This window comes from Lynx canadensis, chromosome B2, assembly GCF_007474595.2.
Source record: "Lynx canadensis isolate LIC74 chromosome B2, mLynCan4.pri.v2, whole genome shotgun sequence".
Lineage (NCBI taxonomy): Eukaryota > Metazoa > Chordata > Mammalia > Carnivora > Felidae > Lynx > Lynx canadensis.
The window spans coordinates 25,479,527-25,501,953 of record NC_044307.1 but is presented as its reverse complement, the minus strand read 5'-3'; the positions used below and the strand labels follow the sequence as shown (position 1 = coordinate 25,501,953).

The 22,427-nt window shown below is 40.3% G+C and overlaps 1 protein-coding gene and 1 long non-coding RNA gene across 6 annotated transcripts in view; one reads left to right on the top strand and one right to left on the bottom strand.

Annotated features, from left to right (window-relative positions):
- LOC116738067 overlaps positions 1 to 22,427 on the top strand; it is a 50,055-nt gene that overhangs the window by 1,523 nt on the left and 26,105 nt on the right. For 3 of the 5 annotated variants that reach the window (XR_004343604.1, XR_004343605.1, XR_004343606.1), the window contains exons 2-3: positions 18,732 to 18,812; positions 19,407 to 19,468. This is a non-coding gene — a long non-coding RNA (uncharacterized LOC116738067). Of the gene's footprint in view, positions 1 to 4,090; positions 4,171 to 18,731; positions 18,813 to 19,406; positions 19,469 to 19,563; positions 19,932 to 22,427 lie in introns of those variants that run through there. The other 2 variants (XR_004343607.1, XR_004343603.1) reach the window with 2 other exon arrangements.
- Positions 1 to 22,427, bottom strand: part of SERPINB9 (serpin family B member 9) — a 61,559-nt gene that overhangs the window by 13,851 nt on the left and 25,281 nt on the right. Inside the window, exon 2 of the mRNA XM_030314956.1 lies at positions 7,036 to 7,142. The gene's annotated coding sequence lies outside the window, so the exon portion shown is untranslated. The remainder of the gene's footprint in view (positions 1 to 7,035; positions 7,143 to 22,427) is intronic.

Below are 22,427 nucleotides of genomic sequence, written 5' to 3'. Positions count from 1 at the left end.
GGAGAGAGGCAAGCCAGGTAACTAAATGTAAAGAGGCACACACTCTTAGGGGTTAACCCCTGTACTTAATGTGACCCTGACAGTGAGTGCCTCCTTAAATTTCACACCCTGGGTGCCTCCCTTTTCAAAAACTAACAGCATTATTGAGACCTGTTAACAGACCATAATATTCACTCTTTAAAAGCATACAATTCAGTGGTTCTTAGTCTGTTCACAAAGTTGTACAACTATAACCACTAACTCCAGAACATTGTATCACCTCAAAAAGAAACACCATGCCCATTCATGATTTTCTCCATTCCCTCTTCCCACAGCCCCTGGCAACCACTAATCCATTTTGCCTAGATTTGTCTATTGTGGGATATTATAGATAGAATCATATATAATATAGTCTTTTGTGACTGCCTTCTTTCACTTAGCACAGTGTTCTCAGGTTGATCTTTGCTGGTTCAAGGTAACAGTGATCTATATTTCATTTCTTTTAATGACTGATGACATAATATTGTGTGTGTGTGTGTCCATTTTATTTATTCATTCATCAATTGGTAGACATTTGGGTTTTTTCTCTCTTTTGTTTGTTATGAATAATGCTACTATGAACATTCACATATAAGATTTTGTTTAGATGTATGTTTTCATTTCTGTTGGGTCTATACCTGGACTGGAATTGTTAGGTCATACAGTAACTCTGTATTTAACTTTATGAAAAACTGCCAAACTATTTTTCAAAGCAGCTACAAAATTTTATTACCATCTGTGTACATGGGTTTCAGTTTCTCAAAATCTATGGTCTCTTTTTTTTTTTTTTTTAACTTTAGAGGGTGTGAAAATGGCATTGCATGATGTTTTAGAGTTGTATTTCCTTGATGACTAATGATGTTGAGCATCTTTTACCTCCCCATGTGGTTACTGGCTCTTTGTAAATCTCCTTCAGGGAAAAATCCATTCAAATCTTTGCTCACTTTCAAATTAGATTATTTGTCTTTTTATTGTTGAGTTTTAACACTGTAGGTTTTTATTCACTTCATCATCATACTGCATGATCAAACTGCTTAAAAGACAAAAAGAAAATCTTAAAAGCGATCCAAGAAAAAAGATACAGAAAAACAGAGATGAAAATGATATCCGGGTTTTCTTGGGGAAAAAATGCAAGCAAGAATATAGTGCAGAAACATTTTTAAAATACTGGGAGAAAAAAGAGAAACCATCAATCTAGAACTCTGTATGTTTCAAAAATACCTTTTGAAAATGAAGGTGATATAAAGACTTTTTCAGACATATGAAACCTGAAAGTTTTCACCACCAGCCAACCTTGCATGTCAAGATGTGTGAAAGTAATTCCTTCAGGCAGGCAGAATAAAAATAGTAAAGGAACAAGGATGTACCCAAAGGAAGAAGAGCACTGTTAATAAGTATCAGATAAATACATAAGGCTATCTTTCTTATTTCTTAAATGTCTTTAAAAGATAATATTTTAAATACTATTTTTTTTTTTTACATTTATTTGAGAGACAGAGAGAGACAGAGCATGAGCAGGGGAGGGGCAGAGAGAGAGGGAGACACAGAATCAGAAGCAGGCTCCAGGCTCCGAGCTGTCAGCACACAGCCCGACACGGTGCTCAAACCCATGAAGCGTGAGATCATGACATGAGCCGAAGTCAGACGCTTAACTGACTGAGCCACCCAGGCTCCCCTAAATAGTATTTTAAGTGTCTTTAAAATAATAACATTGTATTGTGGGGTTCATAACACATATGAAAACAACAGCCCAAAGGTCAGCAGAGTCTAATTCTCAAATTTATAGGAAAAAGCAAAGTACCCAACATAGCCAAAACAATTTTGAAAAATGGGAATAAAATTGGAGGGGTGCCTGGGTGGCTCAGTCTGTTAAGCAACTGACTTCGGCTCAGGTCAGGTCATGATCTCACGGTTTCTGAGTTTAAGACCCATATTGGGCTCTCTGGTGTCAGCACAGAGCCCACTTTGGATCCTCTGTCTCCCTCTCTCTCTGCCCCTCCCCTGCTCATGCACACACGCGCGCTCTCTCTCTCTCTCTCTCTCTCTCTCAAAAATAAATAAACATTAAAAAATGTTTTAAAAAGAATAAAATCGGAGGACTTACATTACCTCAAAACTTACTATTAAGCTACAATAATCAAGTATTGTGGTATTGGCACCAAGATACACATTAGATCAACAAAATCAAATATAGTCCAGAAATAGAGCCATGTATATATGATCAGTTGATTTTTGAAAAAGGTGCAAATGCAGTTCAGTGGAGGAAGAATGCTCTTTTCAACATATGCAAAATGAGCTCAAAATGGATCATAGGCCAAAACATAAAATGTTATAGTATAAACTTAAGAGACATTCTCTCTGACTTTGACTTAGGCAAAGAGTTCTTAGATAAAGCACAATACATAAACAAAAAAGTTTAATAAATTGGACTTCGTTAAACTTAAGAACTCCTCTTTGAAAGATGCTGTTATTAAAATGAAAACTCAAGTCACAAGATTTGTGAAAGTATTTGCAAGTCGTGTGTCTGATAGAGAACTTGGTATTTGTAATAATGCTCAAAATTCAATAAACAAACCTCTCCCCAACAAAATAATAAAATATGGGTGAGAGATTTAAAAAGGTATCTCACCAGAGAACATATATGGATTACAAATAGACACATGAAAAAATGCTGAACATTAGAGAACTAGAGAATGCAAACTAAAACCTCAATGAGATAACATTATACACCGATTAGAATGGTTAAAATTACCAACACTGATCATACCAAGTGTGGGTGAGGATACAGAGCATCTGGAACTCTCATTTGATCTACTGGGTACAACTATCTTGGAAAACAATTTTGCATTTTCTTAAAAATTTAAACCTGCCATATGACTCAGCTATTCACACTCCTATGTATTCACACAGGGAAATGAACACATACATTCATACAAAGAAATGAACGATCATTGCAATTTTATTTGTAATAGTTAAAATCTTTGCAACAACCCAAATATCCAGCAGCAGATGAATGGAAGCAAACTGTAATGTATCCATACAATGGGATATAACTTAGTAATTAAAAAATGAACTATTGATGCACACTGTATGGATGAATCTCAAAATAATTGTACTGAGTGAAAGGAGCCATACCCAGAAAGTACATGCTGTATGATTCCATTTACATAATACTCTATAAAATGCAAATTAACCTATAGTGGCAGAAAGCAGAGTAGTGGGTGCCTGAGACTGAGGGTATGTGGGTAAGATGGGGCAAGGAGGGATGGGAGAGAAGGACTGAAAGGTATAAGAAGAGCCTTTAGGGTGTGATGGATATGCTAATTATCTTGATCATGGTGATGGTTTGACCAGTGCCTACAATATCACAACTTATCCAATTGTACATGTCAACTATGTGAAGTCCATTATATTCATTATACCTTAATAAAATTTTAAAGTAATTTTTTAGAGGACAAAAAAAAAATTAAAATTTGTAGATGCCTGTTTTCCAGTCCTGTGGATTAATTTTTTCCCCAAATCCAGTTTAGAAAGTACGGTCCCTGAAATGGATGTGGTCTAACCAGGCACATAGTCTACCTTGGTAGATTTTAATAAGAGCTGTAATGTAAATGGCTCAGGTAACAGACCAATGAGCCGTGAATCCAAAGTAGAAGCAGGAGCAACCATGATTCAGTCCAAGTCTTAAAAAATAAGCCAGGCAGCAGTCAGTGATGGTGTAAGTGGGGAGTGTAAATCAGTTATTTTTTGGAGACCAATTTGGAAGAAGCCTTAAAATATGCCCAACTTTTATCTCAACAGTATTATGTTTAGGAAGGCTTCCTTTAAAACAGTAAGGAATGAGCAATAGTACAGTACATAATATAACAGTGCAGCATGTAATATAAATAATTTAAATTACCCAAATTGTCAACAAGTAAATAGATCACAAGAAATATGGAAAATCATACAAGTCAATTAAGGTTCATAGTAAGTAGGTGCTATAGAAGTCTATGATTAACTTGTGTGAAAGTTTAACTTGTGTTTATAAGTTTTTATTTCCATACATATTGTTGGTTGGAAACCCTCCTAGGAACTTCCTTGGAAGAATATGAAACCAGCTCCATGCTCGGAGGGCAGGGAGAGACTGAAGAAAGAGGCAGGACACTCCAGGTTGGTAGACAGGTGGCAGTTTTATTAAGCTTGGCTTGTATTGGGTGGCAACAAGATGAATGGATCCCAGCACCCACCCACCAAATCTTAAAAAGTTTCTAAAGAGACCTTAACTGAGTTCAGTCACATACACCATGCAGGTATTTTCCACGCCACATCAGTCTCAAAACCGTGTCCTTGGAGCAGTCTCTGCAAGTGGGAAAGGTTAAGTGAAACCCACATACCCAGGACAGGGGAGAGAGTGTGTGGAGCCTCTGAGGGCCTGGGTCCAGCTCACAGGTCAACTGGCAGTCATGCCTTTTCAATGACCTTCCCCAAGGAAGGGGATATATAAAAATATACACATCTCACCATCAACAGTAGTGATTGCTGGGTGTGGATTTGTGTGGAGTTATTTCTAGAGAATGTATTATATGTCCTGGAGGGTGAATGGGGATAGCTGAACTGTCAGCAAGGTTCTGGTCTAAAGGCTGTTGAAGGCAATAGCATTATGAGATACAGAGCCTCATGATCCCCCAGGGGACAGTTAAGATACAAAACCTGCTATAACTCCCTGACACTCCTTGAAACTAGATGTGCTCCCTGCCTGCCTTCATGTAGCCACCAGGTGCATGTCTGGTTAATGTCTAAAGATCCTCTGTGCCCTCTTTCCATGCTGTGATCTTCTTTGATACTTCTATAGAATGAGATAGGAAATAAAGGCTGTGTGCAGGCTGCTGTGGCTGCTGCTGTCTCCCAGAGTCAGCCCTGCATGTCCGCTCACATCTGTCTGAGAACTTCAGTGCGTGGCCACAGATCTGTGGACAACTTAAATTTTATTCATATTTTCTATAGTCCAAATTTCTGCCACGACACATATTCTTTTGTAATCAAAATATACATTAATGTAGGGAGATCTTTTCTTTAGCAAGAGATACGCCTGAGCCACATCAGAGCATGTGTGATAAACATGGGCCATTGTTCCCAGGAGCTGGTGAGTATGTGAGGGTTTCCTTGGGGGCTTCAGGAGAACTAGGCAGAGTTTGGTGTGTGCTTCCAGGGACAGAGATGGAGAGGGCTGCAGGCTTCTGCTTCAGAGTACCACCTCCTAGCCCAGTCCCAAAGCTCATTGCTAAGGCCTGGACGTGTACCTGAGTTATTTCTACAAGGGACTCTCTGAGATATGGAACATGTAGGGCTGTGTGTGGCACTAAAGAAGACACTGAAGGATACTGCCTCAATTGTTGAAGAGACAGACCCTGGGTGGCTGCAGGGTTAACATGACAAGATCTCTGGCTTTGTGAGCCACAGGGCCTGGGCACTGGCATTTCCTGAGGAGGTTGGCAGGAGTGAGCAGCAGAGCTCTGATGTGATCCCAGGACAGAAGAGCAGAGGACTGGTCCATGGATCCCTGAGATGCTCCAAAAACACCCACAAATAGTAAGCACAGTCTGAGAGGGGAGCCATCCCAGATTATAGAGGGAGGGCAGAACCACTCAAGGACACCTCAAATATTGCAAAACAAGCATCAGCCCCAAACATCACACATCCAAAGCCTCAGTTATTCAAGCAGCTGTGGAATGTTCCCAACGAACATTCACAAACCACCCAAGTGCACACATTTTATTTTGCCATGCAAATTGCTACACTGATTTGGTCACTCAAGATTTAAATCAAGGCAAGGTAGGCAGAAGGGGAAGGGAGGACACGGCCAGCAACTGTGCCTTTTTATGGAGAAGAGAACCCACTACAGAACAAAATGCTGCCAGTTTTGTGGTGCCGGAGGAAGAGAAGAAAAGGACCGTCCGTGAAGTCTGGGTTCTGTTCTGTGGCCCAGGCAGTCCTGAGCACAGACACTGCCTCTGTGCCTTCTTCACTAGTCCCCTTGCAAGGTTTCTGTGCATGACCTTGGACACACACTTCTCATTAACATTCCAGGAAAGTTGGCCTTGGCTTCCTTAAACACACCAGTCCTAAACTTCAAAAAAAAAAGACTCCAAGCTGTAAGTCTCCTCCAGCTTTAATCTGTGGAGGAGAAATTGAACTTTCTTTAGTCAGCTTTTTTGGATTTATCCAGGATCTGAACTTCTCAGATGTTAGTGTTTTTTCAACCTGGAAAAACAGAGTTAAATCCTAGAATCCAGACAACATAATGTGCCCACGCACACATGTATTATCCCCCACCTGTCTCCCAGCACCCACACCCCCGGTGTAACTACGTGGGAAGTTCTGGTCCAAGACAATGCACAGATTTTTTCTTCTTATAAACACACCAAAACTCTTCCCAAATTCTCATGTTTTCCCTGTCCTAGGGACACAAGAGTAAAACAGCTACAAAACAACTAAGGCCAGCAGAGTTTTTCAAAAAGAACTGTTTTTCCCTAAACTCATTTAAAATATTTAATCTGAAATACCTAATTTCAAAATTCTTATAATCAATTGTTACATTTACTCACATTACTGTGAGTCAGAGGGCACTCTGACAAAGGAGAGACAAAGATCGTAGCTCAGCTCTCTCTAACTATGGAAGAGGAGAAAATCAAAGATTATCTGTGCAGGAAGGGTGGGCTCTTCCTGAAGGGTGGGCTCTTCCTGAGAGCTGAGAGCGGAAATGGGAATTACAGAAGCGTAACTTCCGGCCTCTCCCATTTGCCCTCACTTGCAAGCTAGCTGCCTGCCCTGGAGTCAGCCTGGCCCCTAGGAGCTGTCACTCATTCTGAGTGTCCACAGGGAAGGAGGAAAGGAGATACAGGGGCTTCGACTTGTATCTGCTCCTCCCCTTACCCAGAGCTCCAGTGAGCGCTCCTCTTCAATGACAACTCATGGGACATCAGCTCTAGTTCCAGTCTCTACTAATTTTCTTCAAGTAGCCATGACAGATCTCACCTGTGTCCCCACAAGAGAAGCACATTCTGGTCCCATGAGAGAAGGCAGGGAAATCAGGCAGGCCCCTCGCAGCATCCAGGACAGACGTGAGCTGGAGCTGGCCCTACCTATGGCAAGAGGCCATTGTCAAACTTCCAGGAACTTTGCAAGCCAGTTGTTAAAATCTTGGTAATTATAAATTTTTTTTTTCAACGTTTATTTATTTTTGGGACAGAGAGAGACAGAGCATGAATGGGGGAGGGGCAGAGAGAGAGGGAGACACAGAATCGGAAACAGGCTCCAGGCTCTGAGCCATCAGCCCAGAACCTGACGCAGGGCTCGAACTCACGGACCGCGAGATCGTGACCTGGCTGAAGTCGGACGCTTAACCGACTGCGCCACCCAGGCGCCCCAAAATCTTGGTAATTAAAGTCAGCCACGGAGAGAGTATTTATACCACAGGAACCAGCAAACATCATTATTCAGGGCCTCTCCCTCCCCCACCCAACACATACGCATCCTTTTTGGATCCGCTGAGCCAGTTTGCCACTGATCCTCTACCTCCCACATACAAGTTTACTCTTCCGTCCTGAACTCTCTTCCTTTCCTGTTAGAGAGAAAGGTCTCTCCTCCTAAGAGAAGTTCCTCACTTGTAGTTTAGATCCTTGCTACCACAGTGTGGTCCATGGGCCAGCAGCATCTGTATTATGTGCAATCTTGTTAGAAATAAAAACCTTGAGTCCACACCCACACCTACTGAACAGAGTCTGCATTTAAACAAGATTGCGAGGATAGCCATAACAAGGTAGCACAGACTGAGTGGCTTGAACAACAGAAATTTTATTTTCTTGTAATTCTGGAGGTTAGAAATCTAAGATCAAGGTGTCAACAAAGTTGGTTTCTTCTGAGGCCTCTCTCCTTGGCCTGTAGATGGCCATCTTCCCTCTGGGTCTTCACATGGTTCTTCCTCTGTGTCTATGTCCAAATCTCCTCTTCTTATAAGGACATCAACCGTGTGGGGTTAAGGCCCACCCTAAATACCTCCTTTTCACTTAACCACTTCTTTAAAGACCCCATCTCCAAATAACAGTCACATTCTGAGTACAGGAGGGTAAGGACTTCAACATATGAACTTCGGAGAACACAACTCAACCTATAACAATTTTTAGACACATTAGTATTTGAGAAACACTGCCTAGATCAATCCCTACCCTCTTTTCTAATACTCTTGTTCAATGATTACTGAGTCTTCAACAAGCCCCTCCCTTCAGAATAAAGAATAATGTCCTTATATTTTTGGCACACTCTCTTCTTAGCTTCATCAAAACATGTCCTTACCAGCAATTCGATACCCAGTAGAAATGCATATACATGTTCACAAAAAGACATGCAGTGGTATTCATCGAGCACTATTTGTAATAACCCAAAGTTGGAAAGTCCCCGAATGCTGGCTTGTGGATGGAATTAGAGAAACGAGCTCAGGCTGGAATCCACAGACACTCAGACTCACTGCTTAGGGCTTACCATGGCCAGATGGGTATTGCCGTCAGCAGGCAGAATGATACTGTGTCTTCCTATGCATAGGGCAGCCCCAGGTCTGGTGTTTGGATCTGTCTATAAACCCTGTTTTAAAATTTTTTTTTTTAATGTTGATTTCTGAGAGGCAGGGGAGGGAGACGAAGTGCAAGCAGGGGAGGGGAAGAGAGACAGGAAGACACAGAATCTTAAGCAGACTCCAGCCTCTGAGCTGTCAAAACAGAGCCCAACGCAGGGCTCAAACCCACAAATTGTGAGATCATGACCTGAGCTAAAGCTGGATGCTTAACCAACTGAGCCACCCAGAAGCCCCTATATACCCTGTTTTTAATTTATCTGGCTTAAATATCATATATACTGTTTCTTTTTCCTAACAAAAACAGGAAACCAAAATTAGATTACTGAAAAATGAGCATAGTTTACCCCCCAAAATAACACATCTAACTGGAAGAACCCCTCAGGGATAGATAAGAGAGTTTTTACCTCTGTGTTTTTATGCTGATAAATGTAAAATATTCATCAGTACATCTTAGTGTTGAGTACAAAGTGCTATTGTTCCCACAGATCAAATAGAGAGAATAGAGTGGCAAATATAGAGAGACATAAACTTTCTATATTAGTTTTGGAAGGAATTGTGTTTTTTTCTCTTTTGAGAACCTGCATAAAGAAATACCCCCATGGATCTTCCAATTTAAAAGTATTTCTCAGGGTACCTGGCTGGCTCAGTTGTATAAGCGTCCAGCTTCAGGTCAGGTCATGATCTCATGGCTCGTGAGTTCGAGGCCTGTATCATGTTCCTTGCTGACAATGCATCTGCTTGAGATTCTCTCTCTCTCTCTCTCTCTCTCTCTCTCTCTCTGTCAAGGTGCATAAATAAACTTAACATTTTTTTTTCTCCAAGGGGCACCTGGGTGGCTCAGTTGGTTAAGCATGGGACCCTTGATTTCAGCTCAGGTCATGATCTCATGACTCTTGAAATCCAGCCCCCCCCCCATGGGGTTCCGTGCTGACAGTGCATGGAGCTTGCTTGGGATTCTCTCTCTCCCTGTCTCTCTGCCCCTTTCTTGCTCATGAACTCGCTTGCTCTCTCTCAAAACAAATAAAATAAACTTAAAAAAAAGTATTTCTCTGGGGCGCCTGGGTGGCGCAGTCGGTTAAGCGTCCAACTTCAGCCAGGTCACGATCTCACGGTCTGTGAGTTTGAGCCCCGCGTCAGGCTCTGGGCTGATGGCTCGGAGCCTGGAGCCTGTTTCCGATTCTGTGTCTCCCTCTCTCTCTGCCCCTCCCCCGTTCGTGCTCTGTCTCTCTCTGTCCCAAAAATAAATAAAAACGTTGAAAAAAAAATTAAAAAAAAAAAAAAAAGTATTTCTCCAAGTTAAGAGGATCATCAACTAATATTCCAGCCTTTGGGGAAAAGGTTCTGGTGAGAAAAGGTATTGTTGGCCAAAGGGAGTTATCCTTCCATCCTGAAGTTATATCATATAAATATAACTATATAACTATAAAGCTTAAAAATGTATTCAAATATATTTTATACTTTTATATATTTGAGTAATATGTATATTAAGTTGATGGAGGCCAAATCCAAGCTATTGATCCCATCCATCATCACATTCAAAAGGGAGTGTAGGAAAGGGTTTAATGTTAGCCTTAACAGTCTTAAGAATGGTAACACTTTTTTCCTGAGCTCAGAATTGTAGAGTCCTCAATCTTAAGACAACAAATATGCATCACTGGGACTCAGGGCCAAGATGGTGGAGCAGCATGGAAGTTTTTTTTGCCTCTCTCATCCCTGAAATGCAGCTAGATCAACACCAAACCATCTTGCACACCTAAAAAACTGATCTGAGGATTAACACAACAATCTGCACAACTGGAACCACAGAACTCAGCAGGTATAGGGTGCAGAGAGGAGAACTGGGAGAGAGAGAAGCTGCGAGGGTAGTTGCTTGCAGAGAGAGGATGAAGACAGGTGGAGAGTACAGAAAAAGCACTCTCCACCCCCCACCCCCCACCCCCCGCAGAAAGCAGCTGGAGAGAAAGATAAAGAGTGGAAACAGCCATAAGAGACTTAATAAGAAAGGGAGAAGGGAGAAAGGAGAAAGGAGAGGGTTTAAATTTCATTAAGTCTCTATAAACAGCAGAGCGCAGAATCTGAAACTCTGCAGATACCTGGAGGGGCTCTGGTGGGAAGGGTGAATCCCCAGGAGCAGACAGCCAAGTCTAAGGGGGCCTCAGGCCACACGGGGAGAGGCAGTTCCTCTGCTGAGAGGACATTTGGTAGAGGCTGTGCGGCCTCCCCACAGGAAGAGGTCCCAGCAAACCCCAGAGAACAGCCACGTTTGCTGGTGTTGGAAGAAGGCCATTAAGGGTGAAGCTGGGCACCAGATATGTGTTGTGATTTACCATAATCTTTGCAATGCTGCTGCTACATGATCCCGTGAACTTTTTCTGGGGCTAGATGGCACCTGGCCACAGTCTCTGGGCATGTGCAGCAGCACAGTCGTGCAAACATTTCTGGGGACTGGCTGGTACCCAGCCATTGATCAGCAAGACCCTCCCCCAAAGAATCAGAGCAAGTCAAAGCAACAGGGTCCTCAGAAGTGAAGGGTTTAGAAACACAGCTCCATCTGAGATAATAGGAGGGAAGTGCCACCTGACAGGCTAATGGTCTGGTAATGGACAGAAGCAGAAACAAAAAGGGGTGGTTGATTACCTGTGGGGGGGAGCACAGAGTTCTGATACTAGAGACTGGCTAGCTGGGTAACGCCATTTTCACCCCTCCCACGCATGTGCATACACGCCTACACATGCCACACATTCCACTCCAGTAAACTAAGCAGCACCATCTAGTGGAGAATGGAGCATGAACCATGCTCTAGAGGAACACCAGAAGTCTCTCCGCCTGTGTAGTTTACAGACTATAAAGTGCATCATAGTTTGACTTCTAGGGGAAACTGGATGTAATTTCAATCATATTTCATTCTGTTCACTGGTCCATCTATTCAATTTTTTTCTTTTTTTTTCTTATTCTTGAATACAGAAAGAGAAAAAAATGTTTTTATTTTCCGTTTTTATAAAAAAGATTTTAAATTTTTTTCCTAATATATTTTTTTACGTTTTTGGAAATTTTTTTAAAATTCTATTTTACTTTCATTTCATTTTATTCTATTTTACTGTATTCATTTTTTTAAATTTTCAAACGTTTTCCTTTTCTTTTTTTTCCCTTTTCTTCCCCTTTTTTCTCTATTCTATCAAGCTTTTTTCAACAACCAGACCAAAACACACCTAAGATCTAGCATCCTTTATTTGATTTTTTTGTGTTGTTGTTAATTTTTAAATTTTATTTATTTATTTTCATTTATTTTTTATTTCATTAATTCTTTTTCTTCCTTGAAAATGACAAAACAAAGGAATTCACCTCAAAAGAAAGAACAGGAAGAAATGACAGCCAGTGACTTAACACAGATACAAGCAATATGTCTGAACCAGAATTTAGAATCACAATAATAATAATAATACTAAGCTGGGGTTGAAAAAAGCATAGAATTCCCCTCTGCAGAGATAAGAAAAGTACAATCTAGTGAGGACAAAATTAAAAATGCTATAACTGAGATGTAATCTCAAATTGATGCCATGGCATCAAGGATGGATGAAGCAGAGCAGCGAATCAGCGATATAGAGGACAAACTTATGGAGAATAATGAAGCAGAAACAAAGAGGGAAACTAAGGCAAATGAGCACAATATAAGAATTAGAGAACTACAATGAGTTCTGATGCATTAAAAAGGAATAACATCCAAATCAAAGGAGTCCCAGATGATGAAGACAGAGAAAAAGGGGTAGAAGGTTTATGTGAGCAAATCACAATGGAAAACTTTCCTAGCCTGGGGAAAGACACAGACATCAAAATCCATGAAACACAGAGAACTACCATTAGATTCAACAAAAATTGACTATCAACAAGGCATATCATAGTCAAATTCACAAAATACTCAGACAAGGAAAGAATTATGAAAGCATCAAGGGAAAAAAAAGTCCTTAACCTATAAGAGAAGACAGATCAGGTTCATAGCAGATCTATCCACAGAAACTTGGCAGGCCAGAAAGGAGTGGCAAGGCATATTTAATGTGCTGAATTGGAAAAACATGCAGCCAAGAATTCTTTATCCAGCAAGACTGTCATTCAAAATAGAAGGAGAGATAAAAAGTTTCCCAGACAAACAAAAATTAAAGGAGTTTGTGACCACTAAACCAGCCCTGTAAGAAATTTTAAGGGCCACTCTCTGAGGGGAGAAAAGATGAAAATATAAATACATACATACATACATACATACATACCAAAAGCAACAAAGATTAGAAAGGACCAGAGAACACCAACAGAAGCTCCAACTCTACAAGCAACATAATGGCAATAAATTCATATCTTTCAGTATTCACTCTAAACGTCAATGGACTCAATGCTCCAGTCAAAAAATGGAAAAGAAATCAAGATCTATCTATATGCTGTTTACAAGAGACACATTTTAGACCAAAAGACACCTTCAGATTGAAAGTAAGTGGATGGAGAACCATCTATCATGCTAATGGTCACCAAAAGAAAGCCTGAGTAGCCATACTTATATCAGACAATCTAGATTTTATTTTTATTTTTTTTTTAATTTTTTTTTCAACGTTTATTTATTTTTGGGACAGAGAGAGACAGAGCATGAACGGGGGAGGGGCAGAGAGAGAGGGAGACACAGAATCGGAAACAGGCTCCAGGCTCCGAGCCATCAGCCCAGAGCCCGACGCGGGGCTCGAACTCACGGACCGCGAGATCGTGACCTGGCCGAAGTCGGACGCTTAACCGACTGCGCCACCCAGGCGCCCCGGACAATCTAGATTTTAAAATAAAGACTGTACCAAGAGATGAAGAAAAGGGCATTATATCATAATTAAGGGGTCTATCCACCAAGAAGATATAACAATTGCAAACATTTATGCTCCAAAGATGGAGGCACCCAGATGTATAAATCAATCACAAACATACAGAAACTCATTGATAACAATACGATAATAGTAGGGGACTTCAACACCCCACTTACAACGATGGACAGATCATCTAAAAAGAAAATCAGCAAGGAAACAATGGCTTTGAATGACACACTGGACCAGATTGACTTAACAGACATATTCAGAACATTTCATCCTAAAGCAGCAGAATACACATTCTTCTCCACTGCACATGGAACATTCTCCAGAAGAGATCACATAATGGGACACAAATTAGCCCTCAACAAGTACACAAGATGGAGATCATGCCATACATATTTTCAGATCACAACGCTATGAAACTCAAAATGAACCACAAGAAAAAATTTGGAAAGACAACAAATACTTGGAGACCAAAGAACATCCTACTAAAGAATGAATGAGCTAACCAGAAAGTTAGAGAGGAACTTAAAAAGTACATGGAAGCCAATGAAAATGATAATACCACAGTCCAAAATCTCGGAGACCCAGCAGAGGTGGTCATAAGAGGAAAGTCTGTAGCAATCCAGGCCTTCCTAAAGAAGGAAGAAAGATCTCAGATACACAACCTAACTTTACACCTTAAAGAACTGGAAAAAGAACAGTAAATAAAACCCCAAAACAGCAGAAGACAGGAAATAATAAAGACTAGAGCAGAATTCATTACTATAGAAACCAAACAACAGTATGACAGATCAATGAAACCAGGAGCTGGTTCTTGGAAAGAATTAACAAAAATGAAAAACTCCTAGCCAGTTTGATCAAAAAGAAAAAGGAAAGGACCCAAATAAATAAAATCAAGACTAAAATAGAAGTGATCACAACTAACACTGCAGAAATACAAACAACAATAAGAGAATATTATGAGCAATTATACACCAATAAATTGGGCAATCTGGAAGAAATGGACAAATTCCTAGAAACATAAAACTACCAAAACTAAAACAAGAAGAAATAGAAAATTTGAACAGACTCATAACCAGTAAATAAATAGAATTAGTAATCAAAAATCTTCCAATAAAACAAGAGCCCAGGGCCAGATGGCTTTCCAGGGGAATTCTACCTAACATTTAAAGGAGAGTTAATACCTATTCTTTTGAAGCTGTTCCAAAAAACAGAAATGGAAGGAAAACTTCCAAACTCATTCTATGAAGTCAGCATTGCCTTGATTCCAAAAACCAGACAAAGACCCCACTAAAAAGGATAACTACAGACCAATTTCCCTGATGAACATGGATGCAAAAATCCTCACCAAGATACTAGCCAACCAGTTCCAACAGTACATTAAAACAATTATTCACCATGACCAAGTGGGATTTATACCTGGGATGCAGAGCTGGTTCAATATCCACAATCATTGGTATAAATCACACCAATAAAAGAAAGGACAACAACCACATGATCCTCTCAACAGATGTAGAGAAAGCATTTGACAAAATATAGCATCCTTTCTTGATAAAAACCCTCAAGAAAGTAGGGATAAAAGGATCATAACTCAAGATCATAAAAGCCATATATGAAAGACCCACTGCGATTATCATCCTCAATGGGGAAAACCAGAGCTTTCCCCCTATGGTCAGGAACACAACAAGGATGTCCACTCTTGCGACTGTTATTCAACATAGTATTGGAAGTCCTAGCCTCAGCAATCAGGCAACACAAATAATAAAAGGCATCTAAATTAGCAAGGAGGAAGTCAAACTTTCACTCTACGCAGATGACATGATACTCTACAGAAAACCCAAATGATTCCACCAAAAAACTGATAAAACTGATCAATGAATTCAGCAAAGTCACAGGGTATAAAATCAACCCACAGAAATCATTTGCATTTCTATACACCAATAATAAAGCAACAGAAAGAGAAATAAAGGAATTGATCCCATTTACAATTGCACCAAAAACCATAAAATATCTAGGAATAAACCTAACCAAAGACGTGAAAACTCTATACACTGAAAACTATAGAAAGCTTATGAAAGAAATTGAAGAAGACACAAAAAATTGAACAATATTCCATGCTCATGGATTGAAAGGACAAACATTGTTAAAATGTCAATACTACCCAAAGCAATCTACATATTCAATGCAATCCCTATCAAAATAACACCAGCATTTTTCACAGAGCTAGAACAAATAATCCTAAAATTTGTATGGAACCAGAAAAGACCCCGAATAGCCAAAGCAATCCTGAAAAATAAAACCAAAGCTGGAGGCATCACAATGCCAGACTTCAAGATGTATTACAAAACTGTAATCATCAAGACAGTCTGGTACTGGCACAAAAATAGACCCTCAGATCAATGGAACAGAATAGAGAACCCAGAAATGGACCACAAATGTATGGTCAACTAATGTTTGACAAAGCAGGAAAGAATATCCAATGGAATAAAGACAGTCTCTTCAGCAAATGGTGGTGAAAAAACTGGACAGCAACATACAGAAAAATGAAACTGTACCACTTCTTACACTATACACAAAAATCAATGCAAAATGGATGAAAGACCTAAACATAAGACAGGAAGCCATCAAAATCCTTGAGGAGAAAGCAGGCAAAAACCTCTTTGACCTGGGCCACAGCAACTTCTTAATCAAAACATCTCTGGAGGCAACGGAAACAAAAGCAAAAATTAACTATTGGGACCTCATCAAAATAAAAAGCTTCTGCACAGCAAAGGAAACAATCAGCAAAACTAAAAGGCAACCAATGGAAAGGGAGAAGATATTTGCAAATGACATATCAGATAAAGGGTTAGTATCCAAAATCTATAAAGCACTTATCAAACTCAACACCCAAAAAACAAATAATGCAGTGAAGAAATGGGCAAAAGACAGGAATAGACACTTTTCCAAAGAAGACATACAGGTGGGACACCTGAGTGGCTCAGTTGGTTAAGCGTCTGACTTTGGCTCAGATCATGATCTCACTGCTTGTGGGTTCGAGCCCCACATGAGGTTCTGTGCTGACAGCTCAGAGCCTGGAGGTTGCTTCAGATTCTGTGTCTCCCTATCTCTCTGCCCCTCCCCTGCTCATGCTCTATCCATCTCTCTCTCTCTCAAAAATAAATAAGCATTAAAAAAAAAAAGACATCCAGATGACTAACAGACACATGAAAAATGCTCAACATGACTCATCATAAGGCAAATACAAATCAAAACCACAATGAGATACCACTTCACACTGATCAGAATGGCTAAAATTAACAACTCAAGCAACAACAGATGTTGATGAGGATGCAGAGAAAGAGGATCTCTTGCACTGCTGGTGGAAATGCAAACTAGTGGTACAGCCACTCTGGAAAACTGGAATTCAAACTGGTACAGCCACTCTGGAAAACAGTGTGGAGGTTTCTCAAAAAATTAAAAATAGAACTACCCTATGACCCAGAAATTGCACTACTAGGTATTTATCCAAGGGATATAGGTATGCTGTTTCAAAGGGGCACATGCACCCCAATGTTTATAGCACCACTATAGACAATGGCCAAAGTAAGGAAAGAGCCCAAATGTCCATTGACAGATGAATGGATAAAGAAGATGTAAGATATGTATGTACGTATATATGAGATATATATGAGATATGTATGTACACACACACACACACACACACACACACACACAATGGAGTATTACTCGGCAATCAAAAAGAATGAAATCTTGCCACTTGCAACTATGTGGATGGAACTAGAGGGTATTATGGTAAGCGAAATTAGTTAGAGAAAGACAAATATCATATGACTTCACTCATATTTAAGATACAAAACAGATGAACTTAAGGGCAGAGAAGCAAAAGTAATATAAAAACAAGGAGGGGGACAAAACATAAGAGATTCTTAAATACAAAGAACAAACTGAGGGATGCTGGAGGAGTTGTGGGTGGGGGTATGCACTAAATGGGTAAGGGGCATTAAGGAAGCCACTTGTTGGGTTGAGCACTGGGTGTTATACATAGGGAATGAACTACTGGAATCTACTCTTGAAATCATTATTGCACTATATGCTAACCAACTTGGATGTAAATTTATAAATAAATAAATAAATAAATAAATAAATAAATAAATAAACAAACAAACAAAATAAAATAAAAATAAAGATATCCATCACAGGGATTCACACACTGATAAAAATTAGAAAGTACCAATCATTTATCCATACTGAATTAAATAAAGATGGTACATTTATAGGTGGAGAAAAAAAGGCAAATAGGCATCATTGTCACCTACATTGCAAGAAAGTGAGTAAATGTAGAGCATGATAGCATGATACACACATGCTGTCTGTCTCCGTGCTCCAGGGCTGAGAGGAAACTTACCTCCAATCCAAACCACACTGCCAAGGACAGAAGATGGATTTGACTAAGGATGAAAAAACAGAACTTTGAATATGAAAATGATTTTAGGTTTTTTTCTCTCTTCCCCCCAGTAAAAGATACACAGGGGACATGAAATCCATTCAGCAAAAGATTAAGAATTGAGATGTTTTGAAATTAATTATTTTTGTCCATCAAAATCTTTCCCATCTTATTACTTTAAGAAAGTTGCAGTATCTGAAAAATATTTCCATATCTGGTTGACCTTTAAGAGTCCTCCCAGATAAAAGATAAACAGGGTCCCAAAAAGGAAGCACTTTTCAGGGATTTCCCAGCGCTGTCCAGAAGGGAGGAGGTTTAAGTATTTTTTGAAAATCACTATTTCATGACCTTACAGACCCAAGACAAATAACAGAATTGTGTTGCTGGCCTGGGGATCCAGCAAGCACACACAAACAGCCCTCTGATAACCGAGTCACAGGGCTAAACCCGAAAATACTATGCCCCAGCCAGGCATAGTCCCTCTTTCCTTCCTGACTCAGAGACCCCCCAAGCTAGCATCTCACACCATCACTGTGTGACCTAGCTACTTGTCTTTTCTGTGACTCTTCTGTATCCTTAGCACAGGACAGCCTCTCTAGATCTGCCTCAGGGAGCTCTGAGAGGATTCCTTACAAGGAGCACAAATACTGAGTGGGGCTCTATTCTGTAAAAGTTTCCACAACTTTGAAAACACTTTTTTCCCCTCTTACCATGTTTATACCATAAATAATTGCATAGGTTATGCTGCATTTCAAGATTCATTAACTCAATTAACAAAAAAGTATAGCCATCTACTATCTGTCTGTCACCGTGCTAGGTGCTTGGCATCAAGTTTAAGACACAGTATCTGACTTGAGGTGACTCAGAGCCTGATGACAGAGGCCGAAAGTACAGAGAGGTATGTTCAGGGTGTTATGAGAAAATGGATGGTGGCAGCTATGATCCCCCAATGCCAAGAATTTCCCTGTCCCACACTTATACTCCATATGGACTCCATTAACTTCTGTCCCCCACACCAGACTGTAGGCCTTATGATGGCCTCACTTTCCTACACTCATTTTCTGTCAACAGCATCAACCACCACAGTGTCTGAAATATATTTGTGGAATGACTCAAAGGCTTCATAGTGGGATGTGATCATTTAAAAATATAGGTCTCCAACTGGACAAAAAGGGAAAAAGCATTTTAAATCTGGATCGTCATGGTAACTTAAGAGAACAGAGAGTAAGAAAGGTCTTCTGGGAATGGACTGGAATAGGTCTGGATGTGTGTGTGTGTGTGTGTGTGTGTGTGTGTGTGTGTGTGTTTTCAGGATAGGGGTTAGGGAGAATGCAATGGCAGGGAATGATAATTGAAAATTAATTCTGAGGCCAAATGAGGAAAGACCTATAAAATCTACAGAGAACTCCCCATAATTATTTGTTTTCAGATATAAAGAGCTTGGCAATTGGCTCCCATCTTCCCACTCATCACGTGTTTTCAAATATTTCAGCTTTTATAGAAGAAAGAGGAAGTACGGTGAAAGAGAAGCCAAGCAATCAAGAAAAGTGGCAGGTAATTCCCTGTGCCCCTAATATTCTCCAATATTGAACGATCAGGCTGATGTTCAAAAATGAACATTAACCAGACATTTCCTGGAATCACCACAGCTAATCCTGGAAGACCCAGCCAGCCAAAGGACACAGGATTATCGCCAAGGAGACTTAACCCCAGAGCAGGCAACCTCCATGGCATGGCACCACCAGGGCAAGGATGTATTTGTGACTTACAGAACAACTCTGGGTACTACCAACCAGTCAGGTGGCCAGGATCATTCCATCAATTCATTAATCTCATAATCACATCACCCTGTATATTATATGGTAGTTTTATTTTTTTGTTTTTTTGCTTCACTTACTGCATTAAAGAAGGGTTTTTATGGACTAAGAAATTTTATAGAAGCCAGCCCGATTCATGGGGCGCCTGGGTGGCACAGTCGGTTAAGCGTCCTACTTCAGCCAGGTCACCATCTCGCGGTCCGGGAGTTCGAGCCCCGCGTCGGACTCTGGGCTGATGGCTCAGAGCCTGGAGCCTATTTCTAATTCTGTGTCTCCCTCTCTCTCTGCCCCTCCCCCGTTCATGCTCTGTCTCTCTCTGTCCCAAAAATAAATAAGCGTTGAAAAAAAAAATTAAAAAAAAAAAGAAGCCAGCCCGATTCAAAGGTCTCAGTTTCACAATAAGATTTTTGTTTAGAAAGACTATTTTTGCCAGTAGTGCAGATTTGTGAGACAGAGGAAAGGACCAGGCTGTGCTTGGAGGACCAGTCAAGTAGCAATTAAAATAATAGTGTAGAAGATACAGTGAGACTCTGAACTCAGGCAGCAGCAGTGTGACTCAGGAGAGGGGGCAAATTAAAGAGATCTTGCAGGGGAAACAGTTCACCCACCAGAGGTTAAGACCAGGGAGGACTCCGGATGGCTGAGCTTCTGACTTCTACAGCAGGGTGGGGGATCGGGAGGAAAGGGGGAGAAGCAGGTATGGGTGCAGGAGGATGGACATACTGAGAGTGACACCAGAGGGAGATGTGTCAGAAAACAATAAAAAAGAAAGACAAAATTCAGAAATAGTATTAAAATTCAAAATTATAAAAGTGTATTTCTAAGCACAATTTTAAGGCAGTGGAGTTATACAGACAGCCCCCAACTTACGACGGGTTGGCTTATGATTTTATTTTACGTTGGCGCAGAAGTGACACGCATTCAGTAGAAACCATATTGGGAATTTTGAACTTCTCCCAGGCTAGCAATATGCGGGACTATCCTCTCTCATGACACTGGGCAGCAGCCGCAGCTCCCAGGCAGCCACACGGTCACCAGGGTCAACAACCAGTATGCTTACAACTACTCTGTGCCCACACAACCATTCTGGTTTTCACTTCTAGTACAGTATTTAATAAATTTCATGAGATCATTAACACTAAAATAGGCTTTGTGTTAGAGGATTTGCACAATTGTGGACTAAGCACAGCGTATTTGGAGCACCTTTAAGGTAGGCTAGACTAAGATATAACACTTGATAGGTTAGGTATATTAAATGCACTTTCACTTTGGGATATTTTCACTTTATGATGGGTTTATTGGGACATAACTCCACTGCAAGTCAAGGAATATCTGTTCATCATTCTCTGCTCTTCTGTAGTTTCTCTGTTATTTTCCTTTACACACTTTTTCTCCAAAGGCTGTCGGTAGTTCTGAGAAAACACTGTGTGCCATGTTCATTAGCTTCATTGAGAAGTGAGTGGAAACCTTGGTGAATATGTCCATCTTTGTTTAAACAAAAGTGTCTGTTAACAGAAAACACCACCAACTGCTTTGAACACTGCATTCTAATTCCCCAAAGAGTGACCTCCAAACAAATCTCTGTACCAAAGATCAAGTGGGTTCCTTTTTGAAAAGGAATTTAATTGTCTAGCACAGGCTTTCTCAACTACAGCATTACTGACATTTGGGGTCATATGATTGGTCCTTCATTGTGGGGGCTCTCTGTGTGTTTTAGGATGTGCAGCAATATCCATGACCTCTATCCACTAGATGCCAGTAGCAGTTTCTCAATTATGACAATCCAAAGTGTCTCCAGGTATTGTCACATATCTCCCAAGGGGACACAGTTTCCTCCCACTGAAAACCAGTGGAGTGGAATTATTCATATCCAAAAGGCATGATAACAGGACGCAGAAAAAAAAGAAAAAAAGTCTTTGGGATTGAATCTAACATGGCCTCAGGGAACAAGAGAAAAAGCAGAAATAAAAATGAAAATGTTTCACTACAAATTTTACAGACCAGATTGGAATTTAAATGTCAAGTCAGAATGAGAATATAGGTTTTTCCCATGTCTCCTACCCCCAACCCAAAGCCTCCATCCTTCAGTAAACTGGAGAACAGAACCTCAGGGAAACTACAACTGGGCTCCACAGTTGCGCTGCAGGGGTGGTGTTCAAATACTCCTGATATTATGTGTAAAGGGTTATGCAAATGGAAATGCTCTGGGACACATTCATGAGATCATCAAAGAAACCTAAAACACAAAGAGGCTAAGAACTATTCCCCTAAAGCATGACCCATTACCTCATTTGTACAGAAGATCACACATAACCCTCTTTGGAGCAGATTCTATATCCCCTCTAAATAACTCCAGAAGATGGAAGTTCAACTTTGGGTGGCATTCTTCCACTACACATAACCACATACTAACAATACCCACTTACGAGTTCATTTAGATAACTGCATTCTCCAATTTTAAATAGGTTTTTCACAAAAGTTTAAAATAAAATTGAAATCCTTTGCCTTTTTGTGAAAGAATTATAGTTTTATTTTACTTATCAAAGATGCAATTTTGCTCTAATATACCGATGCTTTTGTCTGCTTTTGTTACTGAGATGTTCATGTGGGCCCAGCTGCTACGTCTCATGGCAGCTGTATGACACACACTCCCACAGAAGGAGTAGCAGGATTCATCCATCATGCACATGGAAAGT